A 10814-nucleotide genomic window follows, 5' to 3' on the forward strand; every position below is an offset into this window, starting at 1 on the left:
GCCATCGAGCCTTTCCATTTGTATCTCTTTCCAGTTGGAACTGTTTTCCACTATATTCTGTCAGCTTGAAATTCCTCCTCCAGATGGATTTTGCTTGTCTCTTCTGTCCCACTGTCTCCTTTCCCTACGTTATGACTTTTCCTAGGCTCAGAGCTCTCTTGGCATTAGATAAAAAGAGGAAACGGGGGTGCACGAATAAAATTGTAGGTAAGGAGAGCAGAGAGGAGAAATCATTAAGATAACTTTTAATCTTGGATTCACTCCTGATGTTTCTCTTTCCTGCACCCACTATATGCAATCTATCAGGAGCTCCTTTTGGCTTTATCTTCCAAATATACGCAGAATCCACACACTTCATACCATCTCCATTGTAACCACCCAGGTATAAGCCATCATCACCTCCCAAAAGACCTTGCTTTTGGCCTTTCCACCCTTTCAATTTATTGTCAATGCAGCATAGCAATATTTTTCAAAAGAAAAGTCAGTGTATGCCACTCCTCTCCTTAAAACTACCAATCATGGTCTTCCCTGGTGGCGCAGTGGTTGAGAGTCCGCCTGCCGATGCAGGGGACACGGGTTTGTGCCCCGGTCTGGGAAGATCGCACATGCCGCGGAGCGGCTGGGCCCGTGAGCCATGGCCGCTGAGCCTGCGCGTCTGGAGCCTGTGCTCCACAAGGGGAGAGGCCACAACAGTGAGAGGCCCGCGAACCGAAAAAAAAACAAAAAACAAAAAAAAACTACCAATCACTTCTCGTTTCACACCTAAAATAAAAGCTAAACTTCTCCCAGTGGCCTTCCAGCCCCTAACTGAACCCCAGGCTCACTCTGTTCAAGCCAGACTGGTTCCCCGGCAGTTCTCAAAACTTAGCAGCCACACGTTCATCTTAGGACATTTACCAAGGTCACTTCCTCTGTTTGTACTACTCTTCTCAATATATTTGTCTCTTTCACCTCTTTCAAGGTTTTGCTCATATGTTTTCTTCCCAAACATTACCTGCCCACCCTATAAAAAACTACAGGCTCCATACTCCCTAACTTTCATGCTGCTTTTCTTTTTAATTTTTTTTCCACAGCAGCTATTTGTTTAATAAACAGTTATGTGGCTCTTACCATCAATCAGGCCTTCTTGCCAGGTATTAATTCATCAAATGCACATAGCAACCTTATGGAGTAGGCCCTATTGTCTTGTCTATTTTATAGTCATAAGAAAACTGGGGGGGGGGGGGCGGCTTCCCTGGTGGTGCAGTGGTTGAGAGTCTGCCTGCCAATGCAGGGGGCGCGGGTTCGTGCCCCCGTCCGGAAGGATCCCACATGCCGCGGAGCGGCTGGGCCCGTAAGCCATGGCCACTAAGCCTGTGCGTCCGGAGCCTGTGCTCTGCAACGGGAGAGGCCACAACAGTGAGAAGCCCGCATACCACAAAAAAAAAGAAAAGAAAACTGGGGCACAGAGTAGATAAGTAACTTACCCAAGTCACACAACCAGGGAGTGGTAGAGCTGAGGTTCAGACTCAGTCTGATTCTAGGAGCAATACCCTTACAAATGTGCTCGAAGTACTTATCACTTTCTAATATATTACAGGATATACTTCTTATTGTATTTATTGTTTATTGTCTGTTTCACCCTGCTAGCATGTAAGCTTCACGATGATAAGGATCTTTCTTCTGTTCACAAATATTTATCATTCACCTAGAATGATGCTTGACATATATTGTGGGTGCCCAATAATTATTTGTTGAATGAATAAATAAACTGGATGATTGAGAGTCGGCTCCCCAGCTTGAGATACATTATTTTGGGTTCATTACCGAAACATCCACTTCTCAGTTTATCCTCCAGGGACTTCAGGTAGAATAAGAACAAGGAGAAACAGCACTCTAGTTCAGATATTTTATTTCACCCTATAATTTTTGAATGAGAGAAACTGACTCACAGATGCTGCTGTTATTTCCCTCTAATTTTTTTTTCACTGTAAGTTTACGTTACAACTCCACCCACTCCTCTCCACCCTATATTTGGAGTGGGTAGATGTGAGAAGAGAGAAGTAAGGAAAGAAGTGAGGGTCACACACACGTACTAAACACCAGTTATCCTTTAAACCTTACTTCCTCTAAGAATTCTGCAGTGATGACAACACGAAGACAGATGGATCTGGAGCCAGAAAATGGGGATGGGCTATGTGATAGCAATGGAGCTGGTTCTTTGTGGTACCCACACTTGACAAACAAAACAAAGCAAACCTCCTGCATCCAGATTTTTAAAAATTCCAGAGTGGAAGCCTGCAGTGCTTCACAACTCAGTTTGTTTTGTAAAGACAACAAGGGCAATGGTGGAAAAGATCCCTAACGAGAACCAATATACCTGAATTCTAATTCCACAGCTCACCTCCACACATAAACACACACACAATCACTGTGTGGTGACTCAAACCTTAGAGTCTCATTTTCATTCTCTGTAAAAATAGGGGTAATAATTTCTGTTTTGGTGTTCTTTGTTTTGAGAAGTAAATAGGAGCACAGGTGTGACTATAAATGAGAAATTATCACACAAATTTAATTTATAATTAAAATTATATAATTATAAAAATTATAGCTGCTCATGTTAAATTTGTCAGAATAATGCACTTCCCTAATATACAAAAAATCTAACAATGTATGAGTATAAAAATATTTCAATCGGTTCACCTTGCCTTTGGAGAAATGTAGACAGTAAAATAAATAAATTTAATGCGCTGGTGTGTCATAATTTGTGACAGAAGAGCTCGGTTCAGCAACTTCTTACAAGGTTAGATTGTGATTCCCTATAGGTACTTCAGCAGCTGAAAGCAGCTGAACATTTGTGAATTATAAGATGAATGAGATTTATCGGCTTTATTTTGAGGAAAACTAAAGGAAAGGAAGATAATCAAAGTAAAGATGCCCAATCTGCATTTGCAAGTGTCTTCTTCAAATAGTGGTCCTAATACTGCTAGTACTTCTAAAAGCAGCAAGAGTCACTGGTGTGTCATCTTCTCTGAGTCTTAGGCCTTTAGCAGGTACAGCAGTTTGCAGAGTAGGAGAATGTATCCAGATAACTTGCCCTTTGAAAGAAAAGGAATTCTCGTCAGATTTCCACGTGGGAATACCTTGGTAGCAGACACATTGACGCCATGGTAGCGAAAGCTACTTGTCTTAAATCAAACAAATAATTTCCACAGACTGTGTTGAATAACCTCACAGTGTCTGAGGTGCCAGAGGAGAGCACTTGGAACAAACTCTAACCTGTTTTCACCGCCTTTTCTCCATGAGTAAAACTGAGACACAAACGTGTCAGTTTTAAGAGTTTCCCTTATATACAATTAATTTTCAAAGTTTTTTTTTAAAGTATTTTAGGACCTCTTACTTCATTAAGCTTCACCTGTAATGTGTTTTGATTTGTTCAGAGAAAGATGAGCAACAGGACTGTAGGTTTACTATAACAAGGCCTCATAGGGAAAATTTGGGAGCATGTCTAAGATTAAAAATTTTAAAGGTCAATGTGTTTTAAGAAAAAAAAGAATCAAAAAGAAACTTTCAGTGGCAAAGACCACTGTTGGTTTGTTACCAAGGTAAAGCATTTTGAAACGTTTGAAATTGTTATTAAAAATATTACCTCTGTGGGCTTCCCTGGTGTCGCAGTGGTTGAGAGTCCGCCTGCCGATGCAGAGGATGCGGGTTCGCGCCCCGGTCCGGGAAGACCCAACATGCTGCGGAGCAGCTGGGCCCGTGAGCCATGGCCGCTGAGCCTGCGCGCCTGCGCGTCTGGAGCCTGTGCTCCGCGATGGGAGAGGCCACAACAGTGAGAGGCCCGCGTACCGCAAAAAAAAAAAAAAAAAAAAAAAAAATTACCTTTGCATTGATTAATAAGGAGGTAGGAAACTCTTGCACTCTCCATTGTGGTTGGTTCACACCTAATCTATTGACATTGAAAGCAGGACTGTTAACAAAGCAAAATCTGGGGGACACTTTGGTTACAGCTTCTTAAAGGGAATCACAGGAAACTAACTTCTATGTAAATTCTGGGAACCAGGAAGTACGGTACTGAGATCTTAATATGAACTGAAACAAGATGCAGGCCCAACAAGAAGAAATCAGCACCTAAACATGAACATTAGAGGCTGACTGGATGAATTATGAAGCATAACTCCTCTCCATAATCACACCTGACCTTGGCACATGAAACACACACGCAATCATCTGCACAGGCATAATACTCGTAGCTCTGCAACCTGGACCAACTTTCTTAACCTCTCTGAACCTCACTCTCCTCACTCGTAAAATGCAACTGGTGATAACCTCTGTCTCCAAGTGCTGTTTTGATTATTGTTGTAAAAGCCAAGGAACTAATGCACATAAAAAAAAGCAGTACTATCCTTTCCTGGCACGTTGGGTGCCTCAATACCGTTAACCATCAAAATGCAATCCCGCTTTTCCATTCACTTATTTTGGGGGAAATCATTTTGGATGAGAGAGGGCTTCACATTTTGATGCAAGTTAACAAATGCATCTAAATGGACCTTCCTTTTTTAAGTCAGATTTCTTCAATTCTGTGAAAGGAAAAGTAAATGCTCTTTATCCTGATGGGTAAAAATCACAAGGGATTTCCTTTGTCATAAATATCAGAAACAATGTCATCGGATGACATGTAGCGAAGTGACAGGTCTCCAATTTACCAACAATAGTACACAAGTTTTGCAGGCTATAGAATAATGATCACTGATGTCTTCCCATTTCTGGAGTGATGATATTCAGGCACCTATATCATGGGTTCTCCCAGTGTGGGTAGCATATCTTTTCTGGATAGCAAAGACACCTGCCACGTAATGCCAGAATAAAGCCTTCAAATGACACTCCATTTGTCACGTCCGTATGTCACAAAAAGTATTCTTCTTGCAGGGATTTTCCTAGCCAGTCCACATATTAGAGGCATATTAAAGAGTCCTTCCTGTATTAGGAAAATAAAACATAAAACACTCAAATAAAAACAAGTGCAAACAGTCCAGGGTAAGATTAGAATTTCCAGGAAGCACACATTTATTTCTGTGTTACTTACTGCTTCTTTACATGAAGCCCAAGGAGCAACTGGACAACAGTAGTCAATGCTCTACTTTATTTCCATTTTGTTTTTCTTTCTTTTAAAAATTTACATATAGGGCTTCCCTGGTGGTGCAGTGGTTGAGAGTCTGCCTGCCGATGCAGGGGACACGAGTTCGTGCCCCGGTCTGGGAAGATCCCACATGCATGGAGCGGCTGGACCCGTGAGCCATGGCTGCTGAGCCTGCGCGTCTGGACCCTGTGCTCTGCAACGGGAGAGGACACAGCAGTGAGAGGCCTGCGTACCGCAAATAAATAAATAAATAAATAAATAAATAAAAATTTACATATAGTAAAATTCATTCTTTTTTGGTGTACTGATCTCAGTTTTACAAATGCATAGACATGTAACCATCACCACGATCAAGACCTTCATTTGGTTGTAATTGGCCCTAAGATATACATAACACAATATAAATACAAAGTATAAGAGAATCAGTCCTTTAAATGGAAAACACAAAGAATGGGGGAAAATGTTAGAAGAAAGGTACATGGGCTTCTGTCTTCTGAAATAAGCCCTCCACTTCCCACAATTTTTCTTAACTAATTTCTTCTCTTTTGTTCCTTTTTTTTTAAAAAAGATCTCAGCTTAAAAGCTATTTCCACTCAAGTGCCTTCCGTGACTCATCTCCCACCCCAAATCTAGATTAGGTCCTCCCTTCATGTCTTTTCAATGTATCCCATTCTTGATAAAGTATTCTTACTTGCCACAATTTTATCTATACAGCTTTATTCTACATAGCTTTTTATGGGATAATTAAACAAAGTCCATCTCCCACATCACCTAAGCTGAAAAAGGAGTTGAGAATACAATTGGTCCTGCTAGTCTCTCCAAAAATGGTATTTTTTTCAACAATTTTTTCAGGCTCAAGGGTAAAACAAGCCTAATACTATCAAACTCTTTTTTTATCTGTTTTATTTATTTTGTTAAATTGAAGTATAGTTTACAATGTTATGTTAGTTTCAGGTGTATAGCAAAGTGATTCAATTATATATATATATATATATATATATATATATATATATATGTATATGTATGTATATATTATTTTTCAGATTCTTTTCCATCATAGGTTATTGCAAGATATTGAGTATAGTTCCCTATGCTATATAGTAGGTCCTTGTTGGTTATCTATTTTATTTTTTTATTTTTATTTTTAAATTTTTCTTGGAGCATAGTTGATTTACAATGTTGTGTTCATTTCAGGTGTACAACGAAGTGAATCAGTTATATGTATACATATATCCACTCTTTTTTTTTTAATTTTTAGATTCTTTTCCCATATAGGCCATTACAGAGCATTGAGTAGAGTTCCCTGTGCTATACAACAGGTTCTTATTAGTTATCTATTTTATATATAGTAGTATGTATATGTTAATCTCAAACTCCTAATTTATCCCTTCCCCCTCTTCCACTTTGGTAAGCATAAGTTTATTTTCTATACCTGTGAGTCTATTTCTGCTTTGTAAATAAATTCACTTGTATCAGTTTTTTAGATTCTGCCTATAAGTGACATTATATGATATTTGTCTTTCTCTGTCTGGCTTACTTCACTTAGTGTGATAATCTCTAAGTCCATCCATGTTGCTACAAATAGCAATATTTCATTCTTTTTAATGGCTGAGTAATATTCCAGTGTGTGTGTGTGTATATATATGTGTGTGTGTATATATATATATATATATATATATATATATATATATACAACATCTTCTTTATCCATTCATTTGTCGATGGACATTTAGGTTGCTTCTATGTCTTGGTTATTGTAGACAGTGCTGCAATGAGCATGCATCTTTTTGAATTATAATTTTCTCCAGATATATGCTCAGGAGTGGGACCATACCATATCAACCTTTCTCTGATGGTTGGGTAAAAACTGTGTGAAACTAAAGATCAGTGTGTACAGCTGAAAATCAGCATTAGGGTTTATAAAGTACATAAATGAAGTTAAATGTGGAGGCTTGCTTGTATGAACTTGTTTCCAACCAACAAATGGCATGAGACCTACCACCAGTCTCTCTGCTCCTAGGGTTAGACACTATAGTCAGCTACACTTTTCAGTAGCTTTCAATGGACAATCAGCACTAAGCCAGGCTGGCCCACAAAGGTTGATCTAGGTTCAAATACTGGCAAGAAACGCAATCAAAATGCTAACAAAGGTTTCCTTCACTTTGTCTTACTACAGAAACAGCAGTCATATAGAGTATGGCTTACACACAGAAAGATCTTAGAAGGGAGTGCTCATGACTGATCATTTCTCCTTAGTTCTTCACGCTACAGTGTGCAAAGTGTCACATTGGTTTATTCAGTCCTTTAAATAACTGACCAGGTAAAAGTAGACGAAAAAAAACATAAGCCTACTGCCTTTTATACTATTTTTCCCCATTACTCTAAGAGGTGGATCAAAAAAGATCTTGCTGTGATTTATGTCAAAGAGTGTTCTTCCTATGTTTTCCTCTAAGAGTTTTACAGTGTCCAGTCTTACATTTAGGTCTCTAATCCATTTTGAGCTTTTTTTTGTGTATGGTATTAGGGAGTGTTCTAATTTCATTCTTTTACATGTAGCTGTCCAGTTTTCCCAGCACCACTTCTTGAAGAGACTGTCTTTTCTCCATTGTATATCCTTGCCTCCTTTGTCATAGATTAGTTGACCATAGGTGCATGGGTTTATCTCTGGGCTTTCTATCCTGTTCCATTGATCTATCTTTCTGTTTTTGTGCCAGTACCATATTGTCTTGATGACTGTAGCTTTGTAGTATACTCTGAAGTCAGGGAGTCTGATTCCTCCAGCTCTGTTTTTTTTCCCTCAAGACTGCTTTGGCTATTCAGGGTCTTCTGTGTCTCCATACAAATTTTAAGATTTTTTGTTCTAGTTCTATTAAAAATGCCATTGGTAATTTGATAGGGATTACATTGAATCTGTAGATTGCTTTGGGTAGTAGAGTCATTTTCACAATATTGATTCTTCCAATCCAAGATCATGGTATATCTCTCCATCTGTTGGTATCATCTTTAATTTCTTTCATCAGTGTCTTATAGTTTTCTGCATACAGGTCTTTTGTCTCCCTAGGTAGGTTTATTCCTAGGTATTTTATTCTTTTTGTTGCAGTGGTAAATGGGAGTGTTTCCTTAATTTCTCTTTCAGATTTTTCATCATCAGTGTACAGTAATGCAAGAGATGTCTGTGCCTTAATTTTGTATCCTGCAACTTTACCAAATTCATTGATTAGCTCTAGTAGTTTTCTGGTGGCATCTTTAGGATTCTATACATGTAATACCATGTGATCTTCAAACAGTGACAGTTTTACTTCTTCTTTTCTAATTTGTATTCATTTTATTTCTTTTTCCTCTCTGATTGCTGTGGCTAGGACTTCCAAAATTATGCTGAATAATAGTGGCGAGGGTGGACATGCTTGTCTTTTCCTGATCTTAGAGGAAATGCTTTCAGTTTTTCACCATTGAGAATGATGTTTGCTGTGGGTTTGTCATATATGGCCTTTATTATGTTGAGGTAGGTTCCCTCTGTGCCCACTTTCTGGAGAGTTTTTATCACAAACGGGTGTTGAATTTTGTCAAAAGCTTTTTCTGCATCTATTGAGATGATCATATAGTTTTTACTCTTCAATTTGTTAATATGGTGTATCACACTGACTGATTTGTGTGTATTGAAGAATCCTTGCATCCCTGAGATAAATCCCACTTGATAATGGTGTACGATCTTTTAAATGTGTTGTTGAATTCTGTTTGCTAGTGTTGTGTTGAGGATTTTTGCATCTATATTCATCAGTGATATTGGTCTGTAATTTTCTCTTTTTGTAGTATCTTTGTCTGGTTTTGGTGTCAGGGGGATGGTGGCCTCATAAAATGAGTTTGGGAGTGTTCCTTCCTCTACAATTATTTGGAAAAGTTTGAGAAGGATGGGTGTTCTCTGTTCTCTAAATATTTGATAGAATTCACCTGTGAAGCCATCTGGTCCTGGACTTCTGTTTGTTGGAAGATTTTTAATCACAGTTTAAATTTCATTACTTGTGATTGGTCTGTTCATATTTTCTGTTTCTTCCTGGTTCAGTCTTGGAGGTTATACCTTTCTAAGAATGTGTCCATTTCTTCCAGGTTGTACATTTTATTGGCATAGAGTTGCTTGTAGTAGTCTCAGGATGCTTGGTATTTCTGCAGTGTCTGTTGTAACTTCTCCTTTTTCATTTCTAATTTTATTGATTTGAGTCCTCTCCCTCTTTTTCTTGATGAGTCTGGCTAGTGGATTATCAATTTTGTTTATCTTCTCAAAGAACCAGCTTTTAGTTTTATTGATCTTTGCTATTGTTTTCTTTGTTTCTATTTCATTTATTTCTTCTCTGATCTTTATCATTTCTTTCCTTCTACTAACTTTTGGTTTTGTTTGTTCTTCTTTCTCTAGTTCCTTTAGGTGTAAGGTTAGGTTGTTTATTTGAGATTTTTCTTGTTTCTTGAGGTAGACTTGTATTGCTATAAACTTCCCTCTTAGAACTGCTTTTGCTGCATCCCATAGGTTTTGGATTGTCGTGTTTTCATTGTAATTTGTTTCTAGGTATTTTTTGATTTCCTTTGATTTCTTCAGTGGTCTCTTGGTTATTTAGTAACATATTGTTTAGCCTCTATGTGTTTGTGTTTTTTACATTTTTTTCCCTGTAATTGATTTCTAATCTCATAGTGTTGTGGTCAGAAAAGGTGCTTGATATGATCTCAGTTTTCTTAAATTTACTGAGGTTTGATTTGTGACCCAAGATGTGATCTATCCTGGAGAATGTTCCGTGCACACTTGAGAAGAAAGTGTTATCTGTTGTTTTTGGATGGAATATCCTATAAATATCAATTAAATCTATCTGGTCTATTGTGTTATTTAAAGCTTGTGTTTCCTTATTAATTTTCTATTTGTATGATCTGTCCATTGGTGTAAGTGAGGTGTTAATGTCTCCCACTATTATTGTGTTACTGTCGATTTCCTCTTTTATAGCTGTTAGCAGTTGCCTTATGTATTGAGGTGCTCCTATGTTGGGTGCATATAGATTTATAATTGTTATATCTTCTTGGATTGATCCATTGATCATTATGTAGTGTCCTTCCTTGTCTTTTGTAACATTCTTTATTTTAAAGTCTATTTTATCTGATATGAGCATTGCTACTCCAGCTTTCTTTTGATTTCCATTTGCATGGAATATATTTTTCTATCCCCTCAATTTCAGTCTGTATGTGTCTCTAGGTCTGAAGTGGGTCTCTTGTAGACAGCATATATATGGGTCTTGTTTTTGTATCCATTCAGGAAGCCTGTGTCTTTTGGTTGGAGCATTTAATCAATTCATGTTTAAGGTAATTATTGATATGTATGTTCCTATGACCATTTTCTTAATTGTTTTGGGTTTGTTTTTGTAGGTCCTTTTCTTCTCTTGTGTTTCCCACTTAAAGAAGTTGCTTTAGCATTTGTTGTAGAGCTGGTTTGGTGGTGCTGAATTCTCTTAGCTTTTGCTTCTCTGTAAAGCTTTTGATTTCTCCATCTAATCTGAATGGGATCCTTCCCGGGTAGAGTAATATTGGCTATAGGTTCTCCCCTTTCATCACTTTAAATATATCATGCCACTCCCTTCTGTCTTGTAGAGTTTCTGCTGAGAAATCAGCTGTTAACCTTATGGGAGTTCCCTTGTATGTTGTCATTTTTCCCTTGTTG

Source organism: Mesoplodon mirus (assembly GCF_964341445.2).
Source record: "Mesoplodon mirus genome assembly, chromosome: 2".
Lineage (NCBI taxonomy): Eukaryota > Metazoa > Chordata > Mammalia > Artiodactyla > Ziphiidae > Mesoplodon > Mesoplodon mirus.